A 16,332-nucleotide genomic window follows, 5' to 3' on the forward strand; every position below is an offset into this window, starting at 1 on the left:
GGTCTGTACTGTAGGTCTGTAGGAAACGCGAGCATTTTTTAAGCGGCTCCCCCCGGCGGTCTGCAGAGGCCTAAAAATTGCCCGAATCGATGGCAACAGTGCTCAAATGACATGTGAACAGGATGGGGAAGACCCATGGAAGCATTTCTGACTCCCAGGTCACTGCTGTGAACAACGTTGTCAGAGGTATTACGCCACTTTTACGGACTCACATTAAATCATACAAAAACTAAACCAAAATGGATTTTCCTGGGAAATAACTTAATGAACATCCTTTCCAGGGTAATGACTTGTATATAAGGCAAAATAAATAATCAAAGGCAAAAATACTTCTCCACACCTTGGGCTATGTTCACACGTAGCGTTTTTGAAGCATGTTTGCACTTTTGCATTGCTTTCAACTGTGACAAATGCATTCACTGCGAGATGTCATTTTAACATTTTACAACCTTTTCTGGCCATGTGGTGTGTCAGACATCATCAGACACATCCTGCTTCATTTATGAAGGAGGGACTCTGAAAGTCACAAAGCCTATTTTTATAGAGCCATCAGACGGCCTTTACTATTCTTAAAGGGCCAGCAGTCGGCCCTCACTATTCTTAGAGAGCCATCAGCCGGCTATGCTTTAATGTTCCCATTACTAAAGAGTGGGTCTCCTATACTGTTATTGCGTATGCAGTGAGTGGCAGGGCTGTCCAAAATTTGGACGCACCCCAATACCCCTTTGAAAATATGGACGCACCCCAATACCCCTTTGAAGAGATTTAGAGGAGGGCCTTCTGAAAACAATGTTTCCTTTATTAGGAAGTGGGTCTCCTATACTGTTTGCCTAAGCCTTGAATGCTAGGGCTGCCAAAAATTTGGACCTACTCCAATGCCCCTTGGAAGAGACGTAGAGGGTCTCCAGAAAAAAGTTTCCATTATTAGGAAGTGGGTCTCCCATTGTGTTTACCTATGCAGTGAATGCAAGGGTTGCCAAAAATTTGGAGGCACTCCAATGCCCCTTGGAAGAGACATAAAAGGCCTCATGAAAAAATGTTCCCATTATTAGGAAGTGGGTCTCCCATAGTGTTGGCCTATGCAGTGAATGCAACAGCTGAAAAAAAAAATTGGTAGGCACTCCAATGCCCTTTGGAAGAGACGTAGAGGGCCTCCTGAAAAAAAATGTTCCCATTATTAGGAAGTGGGTCTCCCATTGTGTTTGCCTATGCAGTGAATGCAAGGGTTGCCTAAAATTTGGGGACACTCCAATGCCCCTTGGAAGAGACATAGAGGGCCTCATGGAAACAATGTTCCCATTATTAGGAAGTGGGTCTCCCATTGTGTTGGTCTATGCAGTGAATGCAAGGGTTGCCAAAAATTTGGAGGCACTCCAATGCCCCTTGGAAGAGACGTGGAGGTCAGAGGGCCTCCTGAAAACAATGTTCCCATTATTGGGAAGTGGGTCTCCCATTGTGTTTGCCTATGCAGTGAATGCAAGGGTTGCCAAAAACTTAGAGGCACTCCAATGCCCCTTGGAAGAGACGTGGAGGAGGACCTCGTGAAAAAAAATGTTCCCATTATTAGGAAGTGGGTCTCCCATAGTGTTGGACTATGCAGTGAATGCAAGGGTTGCCAAAAATTTGGAGGCACTCCAATGCCCCTTTGAAGAGACATAGAGGGCCTCATGAAAAATTGTTCCCATTATTAGGAAGTGGGTCTCCCATTGTGTTTGCCTATGCAGTGAATGCAAGGGTTGCCAAAAATTTAGAGACACTCTAATGCCCCTTGGAAGAGACGTAGAGGGCCTCATGAAAATTTTTTCCCATTATTAGGAAGTGGGTCTCCCATTGTGTTGGCCCATGCAGTGAATGCAAGGGCTGCCAAAAATTGGAGGCACTCCAATGCACCTTGGAAAAGATGTGGAGGAGGGCCTCATAAAAAATTGTTCCCATTAGAAAGGAGCGGGTCTCCTATACTTGTAACGCCCATGCGCTAAGTGTATGGGCTGACAAACATTTACCCCTGGTGGGGGTATACACGAACATACTGTATAAAAATTTTTTTTAAGGGCATGACAAACAACCTTTAAACAAATTATGTGGGTGTTGCATCACGGAGCATGGTCACCCTGGTGATATGGTGGTGGAGGATGAGGAGAAGGAGGAGGACAAGAGCAAATATCCCAAATCAGGAAGAGTATACCCATGTGTGGGTGTGAAAAGGTGCATGGGATTTCATGTCCCAAAAAAAGACACTGGATTTGAGTTTATGTTACGCTCCTATCATTCGGTGAGAAGTCTGGCACAATACAGCCCTTGTTCATTTTTATAAGAGTCGGCCTGTTAGCGTTTTCAGTTGACAGGCGGATGTGCTTATCAGTTATAATTCCACCAGCGGCACTAAAAACCCGCTCTGATAAAACAATAGTGGCAGGCCAGGACCTCCAAGGCATAGAGAACCAGTTCATTCCACGTGTCCAGCTTGGATACCCAATAATTATAAGGCACAGAAGAATCACGGAGGACATTGGTACGGTCGGCAAGGTACTCCCTCAGCATCTTCCCAAACATTGCACTCCTTGTGAGAGTACCCCGCGCCTCAGGGCCTTTGCGATGGGAGAGGCTGAGAAAACTCTCCCAGAACTTTGACAGTGTTCCCCTGCCTCTGCTGGATTGGAGTTGTGTACTCCTTGGTTGTCCAACGAACTGTGACCTTTGCCACCAGCGTTTTCAGATGGGAATTTTTTTAATAGTTCCGCAACAAGGGTCTTCTGGTACTGCCCCAATTTTGTAGACCTGTCCGCCTCAGGAATAAGAGATATAAAGTTCTCCTTGTAGCTTGGGTCTCGAAGTGTCACCTACCAGTAATGACTGTCACCCAAAATTTTGAGAACGCGAGGCAGTGTAACATAAACTCAGCCATGCGTGCCAGACTGCTAACAGGCAAAACTTCCATGTCCCCACTGAGGACGACTGACTATGCTCTCCTCCCCGTCTTCCCTGTCCTCAGGCCATCCACGCTGAACAGACGGTATGACAGTTGTGCAGGTAGTACCGTCTATAGCGCATGAAACTAGCTCCTGTTCTTCCTCCTCCTCCTCTTCCTCATTGTCACCCAATCCACATTGGGATGAGATGAGGCTGGCTGTGTGTAATCACCCTGTATGGTTCCTTGCTCCATCTTATCATGCTCTGCCTGCAATGCATACTCTTTGATTGTGAGCAGAGAGCATTTCAGATGACTGATAAGCGGGATGGTGACGCTAATTATGGCGTCATTGCCGCTCACCATCTTGGTGGAGTCCTCAAAGCTTTTGGGGATGGTACAGGTGTCTGACATCCATGTCCACTCCTCAGGTCTTATGTGTGGAGAGTGAACTGAATTTCGACGGCCTTACTGATGCTGGTAGTCAACAACTGCCCTCTTCTGCTCAGTCAGTGAGCCAGCAGCTGCAAACGCTGCTGAAGCACGGCAAGGGCGGCGGAAGCTGTAGCTGACTTTCTAAAATGGGCACACAGGCGTACTTTGACAAGCAGATCCTGCAGCTCCGGGTAGGTTTTGAGAAACCGCTGAACCACAAGGGCTAGGCATGGTACATGTGTGAGCTCGCCTCGCCTCAGAGCCGCTACCAAGTTCCGGCGATTGTCACACATGACCATGCCTGGCTGTAGGCTCAGCGGTGTCAGCCACAGATCTGCTTGCTCTTTCAGAGCTGTCCACAACTCTTCAGCATTGTGCGGTTTGCACCTAAGCATATTAGTTTCAGCAAAGCCTGTTGCCGCTTGACTGAGGCAGTGCTGCAGTGCTTCCAGCTTGTGACTGATGTGGTCATTTCGGAGATGGAGGCTGAAGAGGATGAGGTGCACGAGCTGTAGACTGTGGGGGCAACCCTGATTGTCCTAGGGCCCTCAGTCGTCGGCATCAGGAGGATGCGTTCCGTTCCAAGGTCCGACTGGGTCCCAGCTTCCACTATGTTAACCCAGTATGCCGTCAGCGAGATGTACCGTCCCTGCCCACAAGCACTTGTCCACGTGTCCGTGGTTAAATGGACTTTCGCTGTAACTGCATTGTTGAGGTCATGGCTAATGTTCTGGGACACGTGGTCATGTAATGCGGGGAAGGCACATCGGGAGAAATAGTGGCGGCTGGGGACCGAGTACTGAGGGATGGCCACCGCCATCAGATTGCAGAAAGCTTTCGTCTCCATGAGCCTAAAAGGCAACATTTCGAGCGCAAGGAGTCGCGAAATGTGGGAATTTACTAGTGTGGCTTCTGGGGCGTTGGCTGCATATTTGCGCTTGCGTTCCAAGGACTGGGGTATGGACAACTGAACGCTGGGCTGGGACAAGGACGTGCTTGCTGATGGTGCTAGTTGAGAGTGTGCAACAACAGGTGCAGGGCAGGAGGCATCTTTGCATGCACTATGGACAGGGGATTGGCTTGCACGCACAACAGGGGAAGAAGCAGTAGTGTTACCCGCAGACACTGTTCCTGGACCCTGGGATTCGGCCCACAAAAATGGGTGCTTTGCTGCCATGTGCCTGTGTGACACCCCAGGGGTCTGGTTGTCACAGTGATAGAGATATTACGTCTGAGAGCAGGTGGGAGGTCCTTTGGTCAGGGATCCTGTGCATGCCACACCTCCTGCCCAGCCTTGGGAGGGGAAGAACTTCCCCTGTATAAACCCGGGGCTGAGGCAGGGTTAGTGAGTCCAGGAAGAGTAGAGACAAGAGCAGCATAGGAAGCAGCAGAGTCACAAGGAGTCAGGGGCTGGCAGCTAAAGAGCTCGCCCTGACTAAGAAGATTCTTTACCGGACCCGGAGTCCGAGGCTGTGGGGACTAACTTCTACCCAGCAGCAGAATCCGTCAGGCAGGGGATTTCAGGTCCCCTGGCCCAGAAGCCCGAAGGCACGGTCACACGCGTGGGACCAGCACCGCCATCGTGGAGCGGAAGCCATTAGAAGGCCCCGAGTCACCGGCCATACGGGTGAGCACCACACGGTACACTCAGGGACGTGGGCTACTTACATCAGCTTCTAGCAAGGTAGCCAGAAGAGTACAGTCAGCTTGGGAGGCCTACAACTACGCCTGGCCAGGGGAGATCCCATCTGCTCAAGGACTGACCAGGCCCCGTTCGCTAGCAAGTACTCCGGGAGGGTCTATCGTTGTTACCAGTAAAGACCCTGAACGCTACCATACCGTCTCTGAGTGGTTCCTGCTACCCCCATCATCCACGTCGGCTGCCCTGAGGCCATACCCCTCCCGTTGGGGGTTATACTATCACGCTGCACCATCCTTCCACCGGCCTCAGCGGTCTGCCCTGCAGCAGCAGCCCCCTGGCTGCATTCAACGGGTGGCGTAGTCATCAACCATTTTCTACCGCTAACAGACTGCCGTCCAGTTTGACTCCCTGGGCACGGACCGGGTCACCGCCACGAGACTACAACCCTAAACAGATCCGGCTCCGGGTAAGCTCCCGCGTGCGCAACGCAGCGCGACACAGGCCCAGGGGCGCGTCAACTTTGGCGTAGTCGGCAGGATCACGTGCCCGCAACCACCGGGTACTGCGTGCCTGAAAAGCAAAGACTGTTCAAACTTACCAGTGGTGAAGATTCCCGCCATCGGTGAAGATTCCCGCCATCCGGCGCCATCTTCAGCCTTCTTCCCGCCATCGGTGAAGTTTCCCGCCATCCGGCGCCATCTTCAGCCTTCTTCCCGCCATCCGTGGAGTTTTCCCGCCATTGGACGCCATCTTGAGGACGCCGCGCGGGAAGAAGAGGGGCGTGGACTCCGAAAGCGCGCGAGAACTGAAGCCCCGCCTCACGTCCGGACGTTGCGTAAGGTCCTGGAAGGAGCCCAGCAGACGCCGACGTCACAGGAGCGCGACGGAAGGTCCTCAACCCTGACGATCCACTGCGGAGCCGCGGCCTACGGAACAGGATCATCGCAAGGTAGGCCACGGTCCACTAGGGGGGAGGAAGATGTCGGATACGGAGGAGAGCTCCACTGCCTCAACCCCCGCCAGCGCTACCGCTGTTGCAGTTATGCCCTTCACCATGCCCTATATCCCGGGAGCAGCTTGGCTACCCCAGTACTCAGGGGAGTCACATACCCTGCATGACTTTAGAGAAAAGCTGGATAGCCTCTTCCAGGTGTACCCCCTCACAGAAGAGCAAAAAGTGAGCATCCTGGTGGCCCAACTAACTGGGGCAGCCAAAAGGGAAGTAAAATCCTGGCCACCTGGGAGGAAGACTGTCGCAGGGATACTAACCCGGCTGAAGGACACTTTTGATACCCGCACCTCAGCCGAGATTAAACTTAGATTCTACGGGTGCAAGCAGCGAGCGCATGAGAGTATAAGGGACTATGCACTCAACCTACAAGAGGCCCTGAGGGCCATTAAGCAGACCGACCCTAATGGAGTGGGAAACGAGGACAGGCTGTTGACCGAACAATTTATAGAGGGTTTATATTGCAATGCCCACCGCACCCAGTTGCGGGCAATGGCCTTACAGGACCCTCATCTAGAATTTGCACAGTTCAAGGACAGAGCCATCCGGGTGCTCCGAGAACCGGCACCAGGTGGCGTTGTGACCCACAGACGCCCCACTACCACTTACTACCAGGAGGCGGCGCCCTTGTCAGCAGGGCCTGTGGGAGCTGATGCGCAGGCTTTGGACAATGACCCGGCTCCAGACCTACACCATCAGGTCCAAGAGCTAGCTAAAAGCGTTGCTGCGCTAACCCGAACTGTGCAGTCTTTACAGGTTTCCACTCCAGGGAAGATCCAGCTGGCATCCGGACCGGAGGACATCCCGTGGCGTCGACCAAGGAGGACCCCACCGGCCAGAGGAAGACCCAGTGACCGATACAGCGAGGACGGACGACCCATCTGCCGCCGCTGCAATCAACCCGGACATATGGAAAGGTACTGTTCTTTAAACGGGCACAACCTGGGGTAGAGGGCCAACCCCCAGGAAAAAGATCACCAGGCCCATCGAACTGGCGCGACAGATATGTGGGAGGACGTCCAGTCTTGCCTGTGGTACTGGATGGCATTCCCATGAGTGCCCTACTGGACACCGGGTCACAGGTCACCACCATCCCGTACGTGCTCTTCAAGCAGTACTGGAATGACTCGGATATTACCCGCTACCCTGACGACGACTTGAGTATCATCGCCAGCAATGGTCAGCCCGTGCCACAGATCGGATTTAAAGAGGTGACCATCAAAATTGGTAGAGTCGAACTGGCCGCACAGGGACTGATCATTGTAGATATTGACAAACATGAGAGTCACCCAAAAATAACTCTAGGAACTAATGTAATTGAAAATTGTCTTGCAGAGGTGATTTTCCTTTTACAGCAGGTTGCCAAGAATGCCAGCTCCGGCGAGCAGCGGGTGCTCCAGAAAGAGATCCGGGCACTGATGCAACGGCAACAAGTGGAACTCTCCGGCGGTGAGATTGGTAGCGTAAGAATGTGTGACCCTTTTCCTATTGCCATGCCCCCAAAAAGTGAAATGATGATTTGGTGCCGGGCAGCTATTGGTCTGAGAGGTAGAGATTACCAGGCAATGGTAGAACCAGTTTACTCAGACAGTAGGCCCACCATTTTGACAGCACGGGGGGTGGTCAATGTACGCCATGGGAGGGTGCCCGTTCGCATAATAAATATCGGGGAGAGGGAAGTGTACCTGCCCCGGTATGCCACGCTAGCCAAATTATATACCACTAATCAAAATTCTATACAATCTGTGGAACCCTTGCCTCCATCTCACCCGGAGGAAGGTAACGGCTCTAAGAAAGACATGGAGGACTGGTGTCAGCAACTACATTTGGGTACTGACTCCACTCCCTCACACCAGAAACAAGGAGTCTATCGGGTGGTTCAAGAGTATGAGAGAGTGTTTAGTAAACACCCGTTAGACTTCGGGCGAGTCAAGGGGGTAGAACACCGCATCCCCACGGGAGATCATCCTCCCATAAAAGAGAGGTATCGACCCGTACCCCCTGCACATTACCAACACGCCAAGGGGATGCTTAGAGACATGAAGGAGGCTGGGGTAATCCGGGATAGCTGTAGCCCCTGGGCAGCCCCACTAGTTTTAGTCAAAAAGAAAGACAACACCATGAGGATGTGTGTAGATTACCGGAAAATCAACCGTATCACACACAAGGATGCGTACCCCTTACCAAGGATAGAGGAGTCATTGGCTGCTTTAAGATCTGCTAACTTCTTCTCTACCTTGGATCTCACTAGCGGGTACTGGCAGGTTCCTGTAGCAGAGGCGGACCGGGAGAAGACCGCATTCACCACCCCGATGGGACTTAGCGAGTTCACCTGCATGCCGTTCGGACTCTGCAACGCCCCAGGAACCTTCCAACGATTAATGGAGTGCTGTCTGGGCCACAGGAACTTCGAGACGGTCCTGTTGTACCTGGACGATGTCATCGTATACTCCAAAACTTATGAGGACCACCTGAAACACCTGGCGGAGGTGTTCGAAGCTCTGGCGAGTTACGGCCTAAAGGTGAAACCCTCCAAGTGTCACCTCCTGAAACCAAAGGTGCAATACCTGGGACACGTGGTGAGCGCTGACGGAGTGGCTCCCGACCCCGATAAGATCACCGCAATCAAAGGATGGCCAAGCCCTTTCAGCGTAAAAGAAGTGCGGCAGTTCCTAGGGTTGGTAGGCTACTACCGAAGGTTTATTCCCGGTTTCACCAAAAAGGCGGCGCCTATGCAGGACCTCCTGATAGGCCAGTCCCGGAAGGCCAAGAACCAGAAGCCGCCCTTCAAATGGGAAGAGCTAGAGGAAGAGTCCTTCCGCCAGCTGAAGATGGCCCTCACGGGGGATGAAATCTTGGCGTATCCGGACTATAGCCAGCCCTTCATCCTCTACACCGACGCCAGTAACGTCGGGCTAGGAGCCGTACTGTCCCAGATTCAGCAGGGGAAAGAGCGAGTAATCGCCTATGCCAGCCGAAAACTGCGACCCACCGAAAGGAATCCCGAGAATTATAGCTCATTTAAGCTAGAGTTCCTGGCCGTGGTATGGGCAGTCACCGAGCGCTTTAAGCATTACCTCGCTTCTTCCCGGTTCACCGTATACACGGATAACAACCCGCTGACACACCTGGACACGGCAAGACTCGGTGCCCTGGAGCAGAGGTGGATGGCTCGTCTGTCCAACTACGAGTTCACAATTAAATACCGGGCAGGGCGCTCCAATACCAACGCGGACGCCCTGTCCAGGATGCCCAACCTGCCGGACGGAGGAGAAGATCCGGAGGGACTGGAAGAAGTTGAACTCCCTGCGTTCCACCGTCATGGGACTATCCAGTATTCCCACCGGGTAAGGAGTAAGCAGGCTGCTACGTTGAACCCCTTACCTCACTACAACTAGGCGGAAACGCAAGACAGCGACCCTGCCGTCCGACTGGTGAAGGAGATGCTGACTCGCCCGGAGGCTAGCCTGGAATCAGACGCTCCAGAGGAAGCCAAACAACTATGGGCAGAGAAGAGTCGACTGTTCCTTTACAAGGGGAAGTTGTGCCGCAGAATGGTTAACTCCAGGACGCATGAACTACTCTGGCAAGTAGTGGTGCCACGAAGAGACGCAGCCATGGTGATGGAGGCATACCACGACGGAGCTGGACACTTCGGGTGGAAAAAGCTGGAGTTCCTGCTGCGCGAGCGGTTCCACTGGGTAGGCATGAGGGGAACCATCGAGAAGTGGTGCAGAGACTGTGGCCCGTGCAATCTGAGAAGGAAGGACCGGGCCAGCCAGAAGACTCCCCTGCAGTCCATCGTCACCCGGCAACCGTTGGAACTGGTAGCCTTGGATCATGTAAAACTGACCCCCAGCAGAAGTGGCTACGTCTACGCGCTAACCATCGTGGATCATTACTCCCGGTTTCTGGTTGTCGTCCCCGTCAAGGACTTAACGGCTCGAACAGCAGCTAGAGCCTTCCAGCAGCACTTTTGCCGTCCACACGGGTACCCGGACCAAGTGCTGACGGACCAGGGACCTGCCTTTGAAGCGGAGGTCTTCCAGGAATTCTGCAATCTGTATGGCTGCCGGAAGATAAGGACGACACCCTACCATCCGCAAACTAATGGACTTTGTGAGAAAATGAACCAGGTGGTAATGGATCTTCTAAAAACGTTGCCCCTGGAAGAACGCAGTCTGTGGCCTGAGAAGTTGCCCGATCTGGTGGACCTATACAACCACATCCCGGTAGGTTCCACCAACTGTACCCCGGCTTACCTAATGAGGGCAAGACCTGGTAAGTTACCTGTTGACCTGGAAATGGGAGTCCTGACGCCCGAGGACACTTCACCAGAAACAGACTGGGACACAGAGAGGCAGCAGCAGTACCGGAAAGTACAGGAGAGCGTGGAGCGAAGTCTCTGTCAGGCTAGGGAAAGACAAGAGAAGACTTACAACCAGTATGCTCCCGCTGTTCCCCTGGTACCCGGAGAGCAGGTCTTGAAGAGGAAGAGACGGCTCCACAAGTTGGACGACCAGTGGGAGAAGGACCCGTACACCGTACTGCCCTCAAGCCACGAGAACCCGAAGGTCTGTACCATCAGTAAAGACGGAGGGGAAACCACAGCCATTGTATCCCGGGACCACCTGAAGAAGTGCCCCGAACAACTGAGGAACCCTGAGGAGGAACAGGAAGACCATCGACCCGTGGAAGAAAGGGAAGATATGGTTAGTACCGTGCTCGGGGACTTCCCTCGGTCTTGGACTCAAGTCAATGGTGCAGTTGTGGTACCCGTACTCACCTTCCTCCAACCATCATCCCAAGAACCTACGGAGCAACGGGTAGAGCTGGAAGAGCAGCCGGTCCAGGAGGCAGAAGACTCCACCCAAGCGGAACAGGAGAATCCACCCTCTGCTTCTAGTGAGCCTGCCGTACCCCTAGTGAGACAAAGAGCCGGTAGACAGCTGCCCAGTTTACCCTTGACAGCTCCTACACCCTGTAGTTCAGGGCCAGACAGTCAGCTCCGTAGGTCCACTAGGGCCACTAGAGGCCAGTTACCCGCACGTTGGAGGATCTAAATGTTTAAGTTGTTTTACAATGTTTACCTGTTTATTGTTGCTTGTGTATAATTTTGTGTTTCTAGTTGTTTTTAGGAGTCTTCGGTGGATTTACCGGGAATCCTTTGTATATAGTTGGAGCGTAACCCAGGATGGACTAGAGACTGTTAAGGACTCGGGGTAGGACAGACCCCTACCTGGTTACGTCTCCCTGTGTTGGTGAAATGGACACCTTTGCTTTTCTTCAAAGACTGCACCCGGTTGCGGACATCCGTGACCATCTTATTGTGTTTCCTTATTGTATTTTATTGTTCTTTGATATACCTTGTTATATTTTTCTAAAAAGTGTTTAGTCCCGGAGTACTAAATTTCACTAGGGGGGAGTGTGACACCCCAGGGGTCTGGTTGTCACAGTGATAGAGATATTACGTCTGAGAGCAGGTGGGAGGTCCTTTGGTCAGGGATCCTGTGCATGCCACACCTCCTGCCCAGCCTTGGGAGGGGAAGAACTTCCCCTGTATAAACCCGGGGCTGAGGCAGGGTTAGTGAGTCCAGGAAGAGTAGAGACAAGAGCAGCATAGGAAGCAGCAGAGTCACAAGGAGTCAGGGGCTGGCAGCTAAAGAGCTCGCCCTGACTAAGAAGATTCTTTACCGGACCCGGAGTCCGAGGCTGTGGGGACTAACTTCTACCCAGCAGCAGAATCCGTCAGGCAGGGGATTTCAGGTCCCCTGGCCCAGAAGCCCGAAGGCACGGTCACACGCGTGGGACCAGCACCGCCATCGTGGAGCGGAAGCCATTAGAAGGCCCCGAGTCACCGGCCATACGGGTGAGCACCACACGGTACACTCAGGGACGTGGGCTACTTACATCAGCTTCTAGCAAGGTAGCCAGAAGAGTACAGTCAGCTTGGGAGGCCTACAACTACGCCTGGCCAGGGGAGATCCCATCTGCTCAAGGACTGACCAGGCCCCGTTCGCTAGCAAGTACTCCGGGAGGGTCTATCGTTGTTACCAGTAAAGACCCTGAACGCTACCATACCGTCTCTGAGTGGTTCCTGCTACCCCCATCATCCACGTCGGCTGCCCTGAGGCCATACCCCTCCCGTTGGGGGTTATACTATCACGCTGCACCATCCTTCCACCGGCCTCAGCGGTCTGCCCTGCAGCAGCAGCCCCTTGGCTGCATTCAACGGGTGGCGTAGTCATCAACCATTTTCTACCGCTAACAGACTGCCGTCCAGTTTGACTCCCTGGGCACGGACCGGGTCACCGCCACGAGACTACAACCCTAAACAGATCCGGCTCCGGGTAAGCTCCCGCGTGCGCAACGCAGCGCGACACAGGCCCAGGGGCGCGTCACCTGATCATGCTGGTGATGGTCAGGCTGGTAGTTTTGCCACCCCTGCTGATGCTGGCCTGGCAGGTGGTGCAAATGGCCTTTTTGGGGTTATCGGCAGAATCTTTAAAAAAGAACCAGACCCGGGAAGACCTAACAGTTGTACTGGCATATACCTTCGTGTTGGTGTTATTGGGAACGGTTGCCTGCCACACTGCTTCTTCCTGCCTGTTGGGGTGCTCTGTCCCCCCCCCCCCGTGTGCTGCTGTCCTCGCTCTGCATGTCCTCCTGCCAGGTTGGGTCAGTTACTATATCATCCACCACCTCCTCTTCCACTTCTGCACCCTGATACTCCTCCTGATTTTCTGGCAATTGTGTCTCATCATCGTCCACCTCTTGTGACACTTTCCCACCATCGCCTTCGTGTGACTGTGGCTGCTCAAATATTTGGGCATCGCTACATGCGATCTCCTCTTGCCCCACTTCAAGTTGACCGGGAGAGAGGCCCGAATCTATAAATGGAAAAGTGAACAGCTCTTCGGAGTGTCCAAGTGTAGGATCAGTTGTCTCTGGGCACTCGGCATAGTGGGAGGAAGGCGGATCAGGGTCCAGACTCACGGCTACTGAGACTTGACCGTGTGGAAGATGGAAGCATTATCTGCTATCCAACCAATAACCTTTTCACACTGCTCTGTGTTAAATAGTGGTGTTCTGCGGTTCCCTATTAATTGGGACAGGAAGGTCGAGCGAGAAGATGTGGGTGTTTGTTGTGGCACAATTTCAGCTTGCCCACAGCCTCGGCCTCTGAATGCACCATCACCATCACGTCCAGTTCCCTGTCCCTTGCCACATGCCTTGCCCATTTTGAATGGAGAACAATATCTTCCATGCTCACTACAAATTGCTGAATTCGAAGCGAACTTATATGTGATCCGTGTGACGGACAAATCACAGTTTTAAATAGCTGGCCTGTAGGTAACTATTTTTAATAGCAAACTGGTGTCAATAACTTCACTGACAGACTGAAACAAAATTTAATGGAGGCCAGAAATGGCAATATTTTCAGAGCAATTATATATGATCCGTGTGACGGACAAACCACAGTTTTAAATAGCTGGCCTGTAGGTAACTTCTTTTTTAACAGCGCCGACCTCTTGTCAATAAGTTTGCTGACACACTGCAACAAAATTTCAATGGAGGCCAGAAATGGCAATATTTTCAGCGCAATTATATGTGATCCGTGTGACGGACAAACCACAGTTTTAAATAACTGGCCTGTAGGTAACTATTTTTAACAGCACCGACCTCGTGTCAATAAGTTCATTGACACACTGTAACAAAATTTCAATGGAAGCCAGAAATGGCAATATTTTCAGCGCAATTATATGTGATCTGTGTGACCGACGAGCCACAGTTTTAAATATCTGGAATCTTAGCTCTGTAATATGGAAAGGACCTGGCTGTATTCTGCAGTGCCAATAAGCAAATGGCGCAGAAAAACATTTTCTCTGGATTGCTTTTTAAGCAAATAATCAGGATTAAAATTAAGAGAAAATTATTCCTGGCCCCTGATACCTGATGCTATTTCTACAAATATCTGTAAAAGCTGCAGACAGAACTGAAATAGACCCTCGTGCTATGTGCACTGCACCTTGCCTGCCTGCCTAGCACTGATATCTCTGCAGCTGGATTAATCCTCAGAAGGACTGTTAGTTGAGATGAGATGAATATGTTTCTCTAATATAGTCTGGTATACCTACACTAACTAGAAACAAGCAAATCTCTTCCTAGCTCAGCATCAGCTCTCCCTACACTGTCTGATTCATACGCTTTTTTTCTTGAGAATCTCCGGGGAGATGTATGATGCAGAGACACCCCCTAATTGCATGGGTTCCTTCACCTCCCCAAGTACTGGTTCACCCCCAGACCGCTCCCCCGGAAGAGGTACACAACCCTGACAAGAAGGCGCCAGAGAAGGTGGTCTCACCGGTCTATCCCAAAGGCATTTATCAAGACGTATGGCCAACGACATGGCAGGCTCCAAGGACTGAGGGGTTTCATATACTGCCAAGGCATCTTTCAACCTTTCAGTAAGACCCTCACAAAATTGACTTCTAAAGGCTGAGTCTGTATGTCTCCATTGACCGCTTCCATGCTGAAGGTGGTGTAGCCTAGACTCAGCCAAGGCGACTTGGTCAGGGTCATCATAGTTGAGGGCCAGAGCCATGAAAAACCCCTCCACTGATTGGAGACAAACTGAGTCCTGCGGTAAAGAAAACGCCCATGGCTGAGGATCTGCCTGCAGTAGAGAGATCACAATTCCAACCCGTTGCTCCTCATTTATGGAAGAGTAAGGACCAAGTTTAAAATACAGTTTGCAGGTCTCCTTGAAACCAAAAAACTTGTCCATAACTCCTGAAAACATCTCCGCGAGGGCAACCTCGGGTTCAGGCTAGACAGGCCTACCTGCAGAGACCCCGACATTGGCGATCTGTAGTCGCTGATGCTGCTGCTGAACCTCACAGTGGAGGTCATTCACCTCCAGAGACAGACTGCGCAGCCACTCTGCGAGCTCTGCAACTGAACCCATACCAAGGGAGAAAGGAAAAAAAAAAGGTCCACACCCAAAAACACACAGAGAAAAAAAAACAACAAAGTCTCAGTTTGTTTTTTTTTCCTTTTCAAAATGTGCTCGGCCGGCGATAATGTCACGCAAGATGTGGGAAAGACTAAGTGCAACACAAAGGGAAGAGGAAAAGGGAGCCCGGACTCTAGGGAAAGGGGGGAGTGGAGACCTCCTAGGCTGATCTAGTGTCACCCTGTCTCCACTAATGTCCCTATATTGGTTCTTCACCAATCGCCGCACGCGTACCTCGCCCTGTCTTTCCCTAGCGTTAGGCTTAGGCTAGGGAAGGGAGAGGATGAGCACTAGTCGATCCCCACTGAACACTAAAGACAACAAGGGGGGACAAACAAGGGAAAATCGCTTAGCTTTAGTCGACTCCAGACAAATGCACACACATCCTTTAGCACAAGAGAGGAAGAAGCACTGCTCTTGCTCAAGCCTTCGCAAGGGGTAAAGAATATCGCCGGCACATCCCTCTGGCACACAGCAGGTATTTATACACCCAGGCCAGGGTGTTAATTAGGAAGGGGAAGGTAGCCGCTGGGTCCTAGAGATACAGCTTCTAAGAAGTTGTCTGTAATGCCAAACGAAGAGATCTCCTACAACCAACTGCAGGGAGACTGTTTGTCACTTCTGACACACCCGTGACATCTCCTTTGCAGAGCTGTGAGCCACCCTCTCTCTATCCTGACTTACCATAAAATGTCCGCTGCATTTCCAGCCTCGTCTTTTTACAGGATATGAAAATCCCTCCTGACTAGCTGCACTATACCATTTGACGTGATTGCTGCAAATCATTATGGGGAAGCCTGCGTACCCGCACCTGAGATAATGTGGGCCTTTACTGACTGAAGCAATTATCTGCTTTGTGTAAAATGATGAAGGGAATATTTTAAGTGATTTGAACAAACTGAATCGCTGGGACCTGCAAATTCCATAAAATTTGACATGGATGTGATTTGCAGCAATTTGATTAGCTCATATCTAATCTAAACCCTTTGTAACGACCTAAGGGCATTGCAGGGCGGCTTGGCAGTGACATAGTCAGCAACACTCCATATAAAGAAAACGTGGGGCTTTTATTTTCAGCCAAAATGCAGCAAAACAATAAAGCAACCAAAAAACAACAAAGTGTTGCCCGGCTAGGCGCTAACTAACTTACCATACCTCTGACTGTATGCGGACCTGGCTTTTCAGCAACTCCGGTTTAGCACATTTAACCGCCATGCATTTCCTCCTCAGGAACACCTCCTGTCAGTCTGGAGGCTGTGACCCCAATGAAAGTTTTTCCTTTTCTGTGTCTGTAATAAGACAACCTCTCTCAGCTGAGCTGC

General features: G+C 51.5%; 1 pseudogene; it reads right to left on the bottom strand.

Moving 5' to 3' along the window:
* LOC141182572 (uncharacterized) overlaps positions 1-16,332 on the bottom strand; it is a 449,915-nt pseudogene that overhangs the window by 385,344 nt on the left and 48,239 nt on the right.

Source organism: Phyllobates terribilis, unplaced genomic scaffold, assembly GCF_046119375.1.
Source record: "Phyllobates terribilis strain yellow unplaced genomic scaffold, ASM4611937v1 Scaffold_35__1_contigs__length_13245226, whole genome shotgun sequence".
NCBI lineage: Eukaryota > Metazoa > Chordata > Amphibia > Anura > Dendrobatidae > Phyllobates > Phyllobates terribilis.